The 12,189-nt window shown below is 38.9% G+C and overlaps 1 non-coding gene across 1 annotated transcript; it reads right to left on the minus strand.

The window, feature by feature from the left end:
* Positions 1-11,621: 11,621 nt before the first annotated feature.
* Positions 11,622-11,729, minus strand: LOC112799468 (small nucleolar RNA R71). Its single transcript, XR_003201048.1, has one exon. It is a non-coding gene; the product is annotated as a small nucleolar RNA R71 (small nucleolar RNA).
* Positions 11,730-12,189: the final 460 nt, after the last annotated feature.

A 12,189-nucleotide genomic window follows, 5' to 3' on the forward strand; every position in this document is an offset into this window, starting at 1 on the left:
TCATCCATGAAGACTTCCAGGAACTTCTCTACCATATCAGAGAAGATAGAGAGCATGCACCTCTGAAAGGTTGCAGGTGCATTACACAGACCAAAAGGCATCCTTCTGTAGGCAAATACTCCAGAAGGACATGTGAATGCTGTTTTCTCTTGATCCTGAGGATCTACTGCAATTTGGTTGTAACCTGAATAGCCATCCAGAATGCAGTAGTATTCATGACTTGCTAGTCTCTCTAGCATCTGGTCTATGAATGGTAAAGGAAAAAGATCATTTCTGGTGACTGTATTGAGCCTTCTGTAGTCAATACACATGCGCCACCCTGTAACTGTTCTTGTAGGAACCAGTTCATTCTTTTTATTATGAACCACTGTCATGCCTCCCTTCTTGGGGACAACGTGGACAGGGCTCACCCAGGGGCTATCAAAAATAGGATAAATAATCCCAGCCTCTAGTAACTTAGTGACCTCTTTCTGCACCACCTCCTTCATGGCTGGATTTAGCCACCTTTGTGGTTGAACCACTGGCTTAGCATCATCCTCCAATAGGATCTTGTGCATGCATCTTGCTGGGCTAATGTCCTTAAGATCACTTATGGACCACCCAAGAGTTGTCTTGTGTGTCCTTAGCACTTGAATTAGTGCTTCCTCTTCCTGTGGATTTAAAGTAGAGCTTATGATCACTGGAAAAGTGTCACCTTCTCCCAGAAATGCATATTTCAGGGATGGTGGTAGTGGCTTGAGCTCGGGTTTAGGAGGCTTATCTTCTTCTTGAGGAATTTTCAGAATTTCTTTTATTTCCTTTAGTTCCTCCAGATCAGGCTGAACATCTTTGAAGATGTCATATAGCTCTGATTCAAGACTTTTAGTCATATTGACCTCCTCCACCAAAGAGTCAATAATATCAGTGCTCATGCAGTCATTTGATGTGTCTGGATGCTGCATAGCTTTGACAACATTCAACTTGAACTCATCCTCATTGACTCTCAGGGTTAATTCCCCTTTTTGGACATCAATGAGGGTCCGTCCAGTTGCAAGGAAAGGTCTTCCTAGAATGAGAGTTGCACTATTGTGCTCCTCCATTTCCAGCACTACAAAGTTAGTGAGAAAGGCAAATGGCCCAACCTTGACAATCATGTCCTCAATTATGCCTAATGGGTATTTAATGGAGCCATCAGCAAGTTGGAGACATATCCTGGTTGGTTTGACTTCTTCAGTCAAGCCAAGCTTTCTGATAGTGGATGCAGGTATTAGGTTGATACTTGCCCCAAGATCACATAGAGCTTTCTTGGTACAAGTACCCTCTAATGTGCATGGTATCATAAAGCTTCTAGGATCTTTAAGCTTCTCTGTTAAGCTCTTTAATATGACTGCACTGCATTCTTCAGTGAGAAAAACTTTTTCAGTTTCTCTCTAATCCTTCTTATGACTTAAGATCTCTTTCATGAACTTAGCATAAGAAGGTATTTGCTCAAGTGCCTCTGCAAACAAAATCTTTATTCAAGAGTCCTTAGATAGTCTGCAAAGCGGGCAAATTGCTTATTCTGTTCCGCTTGGCGGAGTTTCTGAGGATAAGGCATCTTGGCTTTATATTCTTCAACCTTAGTTGCTGCAGGTTTATTTCCTACAGAAGTGGTTGGAGAAGCCTGCTTAAGGGGGTTGTTATCAGCACTTGTAAGTTTTTGACCCCTTTGTGGCGTTTGAACGCCAGGATTGGGTGCTTTTTGGGCGTTTAACGCCAGATTACAACCCTTTTCTGGCGTTTGAACGCCAGAAGTGGCTAGCCATTGGGCGTTTAACGCCACTTTCTTACCCTTTTCTGGCGTTTGAACGCCAAAATCATTCCTCTCTGGGCTCTTACTGTCCTCAGAGGGATTTTAGGTAGTTGGTTTGTCATCCTCTGTCAGTTGTTCCTTTCTTAGCTCTCTGCTGCTTTGAGTTGATACATTCAATGTCTTCCCACTCCTTAATTTAACAGCTTGGCATTCTTCTGTTATCTGTTTAGATAATTGCAATCTTGTCTGATTCAATTGTGCTTTCATATTCTTGTTAACATTTTTAGTGTCTTGGAGCATCTCTTTAAATTCTGCTAATTGTTTTGTCATAAGGAGTAATTGCTGATTAAGCTCAACCATCTGTTCTTGAGGGTTAGGATCAGTAGTTACTGCCATAGCTTCTTCTTTTATAGAGGACTCACTGCTTGAGTATAAATGTTGATTTCTAGCAACCGTATCTATGAGCTCTTGAGCCTCTTCAATCGTCTTCCTCATGTGTATAGATCCACCAGCTGAGTGGTCTAAAGACATCTGAGCTTTTTCTGTAAGCCCATAGTAGAAGATGTCTAACTGTACCCACTCTGAAAACATTTCAAAGGGGCATTTTCTTAGCATACCTCTATACCTCTCCCAGGCATTATAAAGGGATTCATTATCCTCTTGTTTAAAGCCTTGGATGTCTAGCCTTAGCTGTGTCATCCTTTTTGGAGGGTAAAATTGATTCAGGAATTTGTCTGATAACTGTTTCCATGTCTTTATGCTTGCTGTAGGTTGGTTATTCAACCACCTTTTAGCTTGATCTTTTACAGCAAATGGAAACAGTAATAGTCTGTAGACATCCTGATCCACCTCTTTATCACGTACTGTGTCAGCAATTTATAAGAATTGTGCCAGAAACTCAATAGGTTCTTCCTGTGGAAGACCGAAATACTGGCAATTTTGCTGCACCGCAATTTTTGCTTTAATGGGAGGCATACAGATGCTACTCCTATATGCAACTGTAATGGGGTTAGCATATGACTGATGAGCGGATAATTTGTACGCTTTTTGGTATGATCTAGTTAGTTTTTAGTATATTTTTATTAGTTTTTAGTTAAAATTCACTTTTCTGGACTTTACTATGAGTTTGTGTGTTTTTCTGCGATTTCAGGTATTTTCTGGCTGAAATTGAGGGACCTGAGCAAAAATCTAATTCAGAGACTAAAAAGGACTGCAGATGCTGTTGGATTCTGACCTCCCTGCACTCGAAGTGGATTTTCTGGAGCTACAGAAGCCTAATTGGCGCGCTCTCAACGGCGTTGGAAAGTAGACATCCTGGGCTTTCCAGCAATATATGATAGTCCATACTTTGCCCAAGATTTGATGGCCCAAACCGGCATTCAAAGTCACCCTCAGGAATTCCAGCGTTAAACGCCGGAACTGGCACAAGAATGGGAGTTAAACGCCCAAACTGGCACCAAAGCTGGCGTTTAACTCCAAGAGGAGTCTCTACACGAAAATGCTTCATTGCTCAGCCCAAGCACACACCAAGTGGGCCCGGAAGTGGATTTTTATGTCATTTACTCATCTCTGTAAACCTTAGGCTACTAGTTTTCTATAAGTAGGACCTTTTACTATTGTATTTTTTATCTTGGTTCTTCTGGTTCCCTTTCTGGGACCGAAGCCAATGATCACTCTTGTTCTTATGTATTTTCAACGGTGGAGTTTCTACACACCATAGATTAAGGTGTGGAGCTCTGCTGTACCTCGAGTATTAATGCAATTACTATTGTTCTTCTATTCAATTCCGCTTGTTCTTGTTCTAAGATATCACTTGTTCTTCAACTTGATGAATGTGATGATCCGTGACACTCATCATCATTCTCACCTATGAACGTGTGACTGACAACCACCTTCGTTCTACCTTCGATTGGGTGAATATCTCTTGGATTCCTGATACACGATGCATGGTTGATCGCCTGACAACCGAGTGCTCACCTGACAAACGAGCCAGCCATTCCGTGAGATCAGAGTCTTCGTGGTATAGGCTAGAACTGATGGCGGCATTCAAGAGAATCCGGAAGGTCTAACCTTGTCTGTGGTATTCTGAGTAGGATTCAATGATTGAATGACTGTGACGTGCTTCAAACTCCTGAGGGCGAGGCGTTAGTGACAGACGCAAAAGAATCACTGGATTCTATTCCGGCCTGATCGAGAACCGACAGATGGATAGCCGTGCCGTGACAGGGTGCGTTGAACATTTCCACTGAGAGGATGGGAGGTAGCCACTGACAACGGTGAAACCCTTGCTTGAGCTTGCCATGGAAAGGAGTAAGAAGGATTGGATGAAGACAGTAGGAAAGCAGAGAGACGGAAGGGACAAGCATCTTCATACGCTTATCTGAAATTCCAACCAATGAATTACATAAGTATCTCTATCTTTATCTTTATGTTTTATTCGTATATCACCCATATCCATTTGAGTTTGCCTGACTAAGATTTACAAGGTGACCATAGCTTGCTTCATACCAACAATCTCTGTGGGATCGACCCTTACTCGCGTAAGGTTTATTACTTGAACGACCCAGTACACTTGCTGGTTAGTTGTGCGAAGTTGTGCTTACGCCATGGTATTGAATACCAAGTTTTTGGATTCATTACCGGGGATTATTTGAGTTGTGAAAAGTATTGATCACAATTTCGTGCACCAATGACCCCAGAGTCCTTCTAGACTGTTCAATTCCACTTAGGTCCATGATGGAGAAAGGGAATATGATATGAATTCACAAGTAAAGTAAAAAAATTTTTTTAGTTGACCGAAAAAATAAAATAAAACAAAAGGAAAATAAAATAAATTTTCGAAAACTAAAAGAAAATAAGATCAAAGCAAATTGAAAACTAAATCAATTAGTTAATTAAAAAGATTTTGGAATTAGCAATTGAAAAGATATGATTGAAAATTATTTTGAAAAAGATTTGATTTTTTTGAAATGAGGAAAGAGAAAAACAACAAAATGACACCAAACTTAAAATTTTTAGAAAATCAGACACAAATTTTCGAAAACTTAAAGGAAAACACAAAGAAGACACCAAACTTAGAATTTTTAAGGATCAAGAAAGGACTAAGGATATGCAAATTCGAAAAATAAAAGAAAACAAAAGCATGCAATTGACACCAAACTTAAAATATGAAACTAAACTCAAATAAAAGACTCTAAACCAACAAAAAATAAAACAGTCCTAATCTAAGCAACAAGATAAACCGTCAGTTGTCCAAACTCGAACAATCCCCGGCAACGGCGCCAAAAACTTGGTGCACGAAATTGCAATCACGCTTTTGCAATCCCGCACAACTAACCAGCAAGTGAACTGGGTCGTCCAAGTAATACCTTACGTGAGTAAGGGTCGATCCCACGGAGATTGTCAGCTTGAAGCAAGCTATGGTTATCTTGTAACTCTTAGTCAGGATATCAATAATTATCAGGGTTGATTGTAAAAAGCAAAAGAACATGAACTAAGTACTTGTTTTGCAGTAATAGAGAACAGGTTGAGGTTTTGGAGATGCTCTATCTTCTGAATCTCTGCTTTCCTACTGTCTTCTTCTTCAAGCATGCAAGACTCCTTCCATGGCAAGCTGTATGTAGGATTTCACCGTTGTCAATGGCTACCTCCCATCCTCTCAGTGAAAATGTTCAACGCGCTCTGTCACAGCACGGCTAATCATCTGTCGGTTCTCAATCGGGTTGGAATAGAATCCAGTGATTCTTTTGCGTCTATCACTAACGCCCAGCCCTCAGGAGTTTGAAGCTCGTCACAGTCATTCAATCCTTGAATCCTACTCAGAATACCACAGACAAGGTTTAGACCTTCCGGATTCTCTTGAATGCCGCCATCAATTCTAGCTTATACCACGAAGATTCTGATTAAGGAATCCAAGAGATATTCACTCAATCTAAAGTAGAATGAAGGTGGTTGTCAGGCACACGTTCATAGGCGAGAATGATGATGAGTGTCACGGATCATCACGTTCATCAGGTTGAAGAACAAGTGATATCTTAGAATAGAAGCAAGCGTGATTGAATGAAAAACAGTAGTAATTGCATTAATCCATCAAGACACAGCAGAGCTCCTCACCCCCAACCATGGGGTTTAGAGACTCATGCTGTAGAAGATACAATGAGAAACGTGTAAAGTGTCATGAGGTCCAGATACAATATCAAAAGGTCCTATTAATAGTGAACTAGTAAACTAGGGTATACAGAAATGAGTAAGTGACGTAAAAATCCACTTCCGGGGTCCACTTAGTGTGTGCTTGGGCTGAGCATTGAAGCTTTCATGTGTAGAGACTTTTTCTGGTGTTAAACGCCAGCTTTTATGCCAGTTTGGGCGTTTAACTCCAATTTTTATGCCAGTTCCGGCGTTAAACGCTGGGAATTCTGAAGCTGATTTTCAACGCCGGTTTGGGTCATCAAATCTCGGGCAAATTATGGACTATTATACATTTCTGGAAAGCCCAGAATGTCTACTTTCCAACTCCGTTGAGAGAGCGTCAATTGGGCTTCTGTAGCTCTAGAAAATCCGCTTCGAGTGCAGGGAGGTCAGAATTCAACAGCATCTGCAGTCCTTTTCAGCCTCTGAATCAGATTTTTGCTCAGGACCCTCAATTTCAGCCAGAAAATACCTGAAATCTCAGAAAAACACACAAACTCATAATAAAGTCCAGAAAAGTGAATTTTAACTAAAAACTAATAAAAAATATAATAAAAACTAACTAAAATATACTAAAAACATACTAAAAACAATGCCAACAAGCGTATAAATTATCCGCTCATCAGTCACCATATGGATATGTAGAGCTTCGGGATATATCGATTCTGACAAAAAGTTCATTGTTAATGGACAAAGAGTCAAACATTATCTTGAAAGCAACATTGAGCAAGAATGCTCAAAACTAAGACTGGATTAAAGCTCAGTAAGGTCCAGCTAAAGACAATAAAGAAGCGCTTGCTGGGAGGCAACCCAACCATTAGTAGGGTTTATCTATTATTTAAATAATAATTATAGGAGTTTGATATAAATTATCTTCAACATTGATTCTCAATTACAGGAGTTCAATGAGTTACAGAAGGATTCAGAGCAGAAAGCAGAGAAAAGGAGCTCACTGGCACGAAAACACCAGTAAGAGGCACTTTTGGGCGTTAAACGCCTAGAATGGTGCATTCTAGGAGTTTAACTCCAGTGAAGATTCCTTTCTGGGCGTTTAACACCAGAACTACAGCATCCTGGGCATTTAGAAAAACGCCCAGTGACAAAGGCTCCTGGTTGGGCATTAAATGCCCAAAACAAGCAACAATTGGGCGTTAAACGCCAGAATGGATGCCATTCTTGGCGTTTAATGCCAGGAATGTGGAGGGGAGGAAGTTTTGTTTCCAACTCAATTTTTTTTTCAATTTTTCATGTTTTCATCCATCCTTTCTTGCATGAACGTGTTACAAATTCTCATTTTTTAATTTCAATTTCAAAATAAAATAAAATAAAATAAAATTTCCTTCTTCACCTTCTTTTCAAATCTTTTTCAAAATTCATGTATCTTTTTAATTTCTTTTCCAATCTTTTTCAAAACTCCTATATCTTTTTAAATTCTTTTCAAATCTTTTTCAACCCATCATATTATCTTTTTCAAATCTTTTTCAAATCTCTCTCTTATCTTTTCAATTTTAAAATTATATCTTTTGCATATCATAATTATCTCTTTTACAAATCATATCTTCTATCATATCTTTTTCAAAAATTTTCGAACACACCCCCTCCTTTTTAAATTCACATTCGGCCACCCTCTATACTCCATCATTCGAATTTGTCTCTCCTTCTATTCCTCTCCTTTCCTTTCTTTCGCTTGAGGACAAGCAAACCTCTAAGTTTGGTGTGCTTTTCATGATCACTGGGCTATGATTCACCAAGATCATGGCTCCTAAGGGAAAATAAACCACTCCAAGAGGCAAGAAAGAGAACATTCCAAAACCACTTTGGAATCAAGAGAGGTTCTTAACCAAAGAACATGCAGACCATTACCACAAAATAATGGGTCTAAAGTCAGTGATCCCAGAAGTTAAATTCAATCTGAAAGAAGACAAATATTCAGAGATTTAAGAGCAGATTAAAAATAGGGGCTAAGAAATTCTAGCTAATTGATGAGCGGATAATTTGTACGCTTTTTGGCATTGTTTTTAGTATGTTTTTAGTATGTTTTAGTTAGTTTTTAGTATATTTCTATTAGTTTTTAGTTAAAATTCACTTTTCTGGACTTTACTATGAGTTTGTGTGTTTTTCTGTGATTTCAGGTATTTTCTGGTTGAAATTGAGGGACCTGAGCAAAAATCTGATTCAGAGGCTAAAAAGGACTGCAGATGCTGTTGGATTCTGACCTCCCTGCACTCGAAGTGGATTTTCTGGAGCTACAGAAGCCCAATTGGCACCCTCTCAACTGAGTTAGAAAGTAGACATCCTGGGCTTTCCACCAATATATAATAGTCTATACTTTGCCCAAGCTTTGATGGCCCAAACTGGCGTTCCAAATCAGCTCAAAACTGCCTGGCGTTAAACGCCGGAACTGGCACAAGAATGGGAGTTAAACGCCCAAACTGGCACAAAAATGCTTCAATGCTCAGCCCAAGCACACACCAAGTGGGCCCAGAAGTGGATTTTTATGTCATTTACTCATCCTTGTAAACCTAGGCTACTAGTTCTCTACAAATAGGACCTTTTGCTATTGTATTTTCATCTTCAGATCTTTGAATCTTTGGATCATTTTAGATCTTGGTAGCTATCTTTATTCATATGCTATCTTAGATCATGGGGGCTGGCCTCACGGCCATGCCTAGACCTTGTTCTTATGTATTTTCAACGGTGGAGTTTCTACACACCATAGATTAAGGTGTGGAGCTCTGCTGTACCTCGAGTATTAATGCAATTACTATTGTTCTTCTATTCAATTCAGCTTATTCTTGTTCTAAGATATTCATTTTCACCCAAGAACATGATGAATGTGATGATTATGTGACACTCATCATCATTCTCACTTATGAACGAGTGCCTGACAACCACTTCTGTTCTACAAGCAAACAAGGCTTGAATGTTTATCTCTTGGATCCCTTAATCGGAATCTTCGTGGTATAAGCTAGAATTGATGGCGGCATTCAAGAGAATCCGTAAGGTCTAAACATTGTTTGTGGTATTCTGAGTAGGATTCAATGATTGAATGACTGTGACGAGCTTCAAACTCGCGATTGTGGGGCGTTAGTGACAGACGCAAAAGAATCACTGGATTCTATTCCGACATGATCGAGAACCGACAGTTGAATAGCCGTGCCGTGACAGGGTGCATTGAACATTTTCACTGAGAGGATGGGAGGTAGCCACTGACAACGGTGAAACCCTAAATACAACTTGCCATGGAAAGGAGTAAGAAGGATTGGATGAAGACAGTAGGAAAGCAGAGAGACGGAAGGGACAAAGCATCTCCATACGCTTATCTGAAATTCTCACCAATGAATTACATAAGTATCTCTATCTCTATCTTTATGTTTTATTCATACATCATCCATAACCATTTGAGTTTGCCTGACTAAGATTTACAAGGTGACTATAGCTTGCTTCATACCAACAATCTCCGTGGGATCGACCCTTACTCGCGTAAGGTTTATTACTTGGACGACCCAGTACACTTGCTGGTTAGTTGTTCGAAGTTGTGATAAAGAGTTGAGATTGCAATTGAGCGTACCATGTTGATGGCGCCATTGATGATCACAATTTCGTGCACCAAGTTTTTGGCGCCGTTGCCGGGGATTGTTGAGTTTGGACAACTGACGGTTCATCTTGTTGCTTAGATTAGGCATTTTTCTTCAGAGTTCTTAAGAATGAATTCTAGTGTTTCAAGGTGATGTTCTTATCATCACCAAAGCTGATTGATCTTTATCAATTTAGCTCTTGAATGCAATGTCCTGCTGAAGCTTGGCTAGCCATGTCTAATTCCTTTAGACTGAAGCTTTAGACTAACATTGCATGATTCCTGGAATTCTCATTAAGAATTTTGATATCTTTATTTTCTTTTCCACTTAATTTTCGAAAAAACCAAAAAAATTACAAAATCATAAAAACCAAAAATATTGCATGTTTCTGTCTTCTTGCATTCACTAATGTGTCTTAAGGATCTTCAAGTTATTCTTGATGATTTTCTTGCTCTGATCTTTAAATTCTCTTGACTTGAGTGTTTTGTTGTTTCTCATATGCATTCTCATTTTGTTAGTGTCAGTAGTATACAAACTTCTATGTTTGGTGTCCTGCATGCATTGGATTTTAGTTGCATTTTGATTATTCCTCATTATTAAAAATCCAAAAAAATATTTTTAATTTGTGTCTTTTCAAGTCAATAATACAGAGAATTGAAGATTCAGAACATACAGCAGAGGAATTACACAAAAAAAGCTAGGCGTTCAAAACGCCCAGTGAGGAAGGCAAACTGGCGTTTAACGCCAGCCAGGGTGCCTGGCTGGGCGTTTAACGCCCAAAAGGGTAGTGCTTTGGGCGTTAAACGCCAAAATGTGCACCATTTTGGGCGTTTAACGCCGGATGGCACAAGAGGGAAGATTCTGTTTTCAATCCAAATTTTTTTTTCAAGTTTTCAAATTTTTTCAAAATCAAATCTTTTTCAAATCAAATCTTTTCAATCAAATCTTTTTCAAAATCAATTTCTTTTCAATTTCAAAAATACTTGCTATCAATTAATGATTTGATTCAACATTTCAAGTATGTTGCCTTTTCTGTTGAGAAAGGTTTAATGTTTGAATCATATCTTTTCCTGTTAGCCAAGTCATTAATTTTCAAAATCAAATCTTTTTTAAATTGTTTTTCAAATCATATCTTCTCAATCACATCTTTTTAAAACTATAACTTTTCAATCATATCTTTTTAATCACATCTTTTTCAAAATAGTTTTCAATCACATCTTGTTTATTTCTAATTTCAAAATCTTTTTCAAAAATCACTTGATTTCTTTTCCACTCTTGGTTTTCGAAAATCAATTAGTGTTTTTCAAAATGTTTTTTTTTTAAATCTCTTACTTAATTTTTGAAAATTTCTTCCCCTCTTCTCACATCCTTCCATTTATGGACTAACACTACTCCTCAATGCACAATTCGAACTCCATCTTTCCTTGATAAGTTCGAATTTTCTACCTCTTCCTTCCATTTTTCTTTTCCTCTGACACCTCAAGGAATCTCTATACTGTGACATAGAGGATTCCATATTTTCTTGTTTTCTTCTCTTTCATATGAGCAGGAGCAAAGACAAAAGCATTCTTGTTGAGGCTGACCCTGAACCTGAAAGGACCTTGAAGCGAAAACTAAGAGAAGCTAAGGCACAACTCTCTGTAGAGGACCTAACAGAAATCTTCAAAGAAGAAGAACCCATGGTAGCCGAAAACAACAACAATGCCAAAAATGCAAGGAAGGTGCTGAGTGACTTTACTGCACCTACTCCCGACTTCTATGGGAAAAGCATCTCTATCCCTGCCATTGGAGCAAACAACTTTGAGCTCAAGCCTCAATTAGTTTCTCTGATGCAACATAATTGCAAGTTCCATGGACTTCCATTGGAAGATGCTCATCAGTTTTTAGCTGAGTTCTTGCAAATCTGTGACACTGTCAAGACTAATGGGGTTGACCCTGAAGTCTACAGACTTATGCTATTCCTTTTTGCTGTAAGAGACAGAGCTAGGACATGATTGGACTTACAACCTAAAGAAAGCCTGAACTCTTGGGAAAAGCTAGTCAATGCCTTTTTGGCAAAGTTCTTTCCACCTCAAAAATTGAGTAAGCTTAGAGTGGAAGTCCAAACCTTCAGACAGAAGGAAGGTGAATCCCTCTATGAAGCTTGGGAAAGATACAAACAATTGATCAGAAAGTGTCCTTCTAACATGCTTTCTGAATGGAGCATCATAGGTATCTTCTATGATGGTCTGTCTGAACTGTCCAAGATGTCATTGGATAGTTCTGCTGGAGGCTCTCTTCATCTGAAGAAGACGCCTGCAGAAGCTCAAGAACTGATTGAAATGGTTGCAAATAACCAATTCATGTACACTTCTGAAAGGAATCCTGTAAACAATGGGACAAATCAGAAGAAAGGAGTTCTTGAGATTGATACTCTGAATGCCATATTGGCTCAGAACAAAATATTGACTCAGCAAGTGAATATGATTTCTCAAAGTCTGTTTGGAATGCAAGTTGCACTAGGCAGTACTAAGGACGATTCATTTGAAGAAGAAGCTTATGATCCTGAGAACCCTTCAATGGAAGAGGTGAATTACATGGGAGAACCCTATGGAAACACCTATAATCCTTTATGGAGAAATCATCCAAATCTTTCATGGAAGGATCAATAGA

This window comes from Arachis hypogaea, chromosome 4, assembly GCF_003086295.3.
Source record: "Arachis hypogaea cultivar Tifrunner chromosome 4, arahy.Tifrunner.gnm2.J5K5, whole genome shotgun sequence".
NCBI lineage: Eukaryota > Viridiplantae > Streptophyta > Magnoliopsida > Fabales > Fabaceae > Arachis > Arachis hypogaea.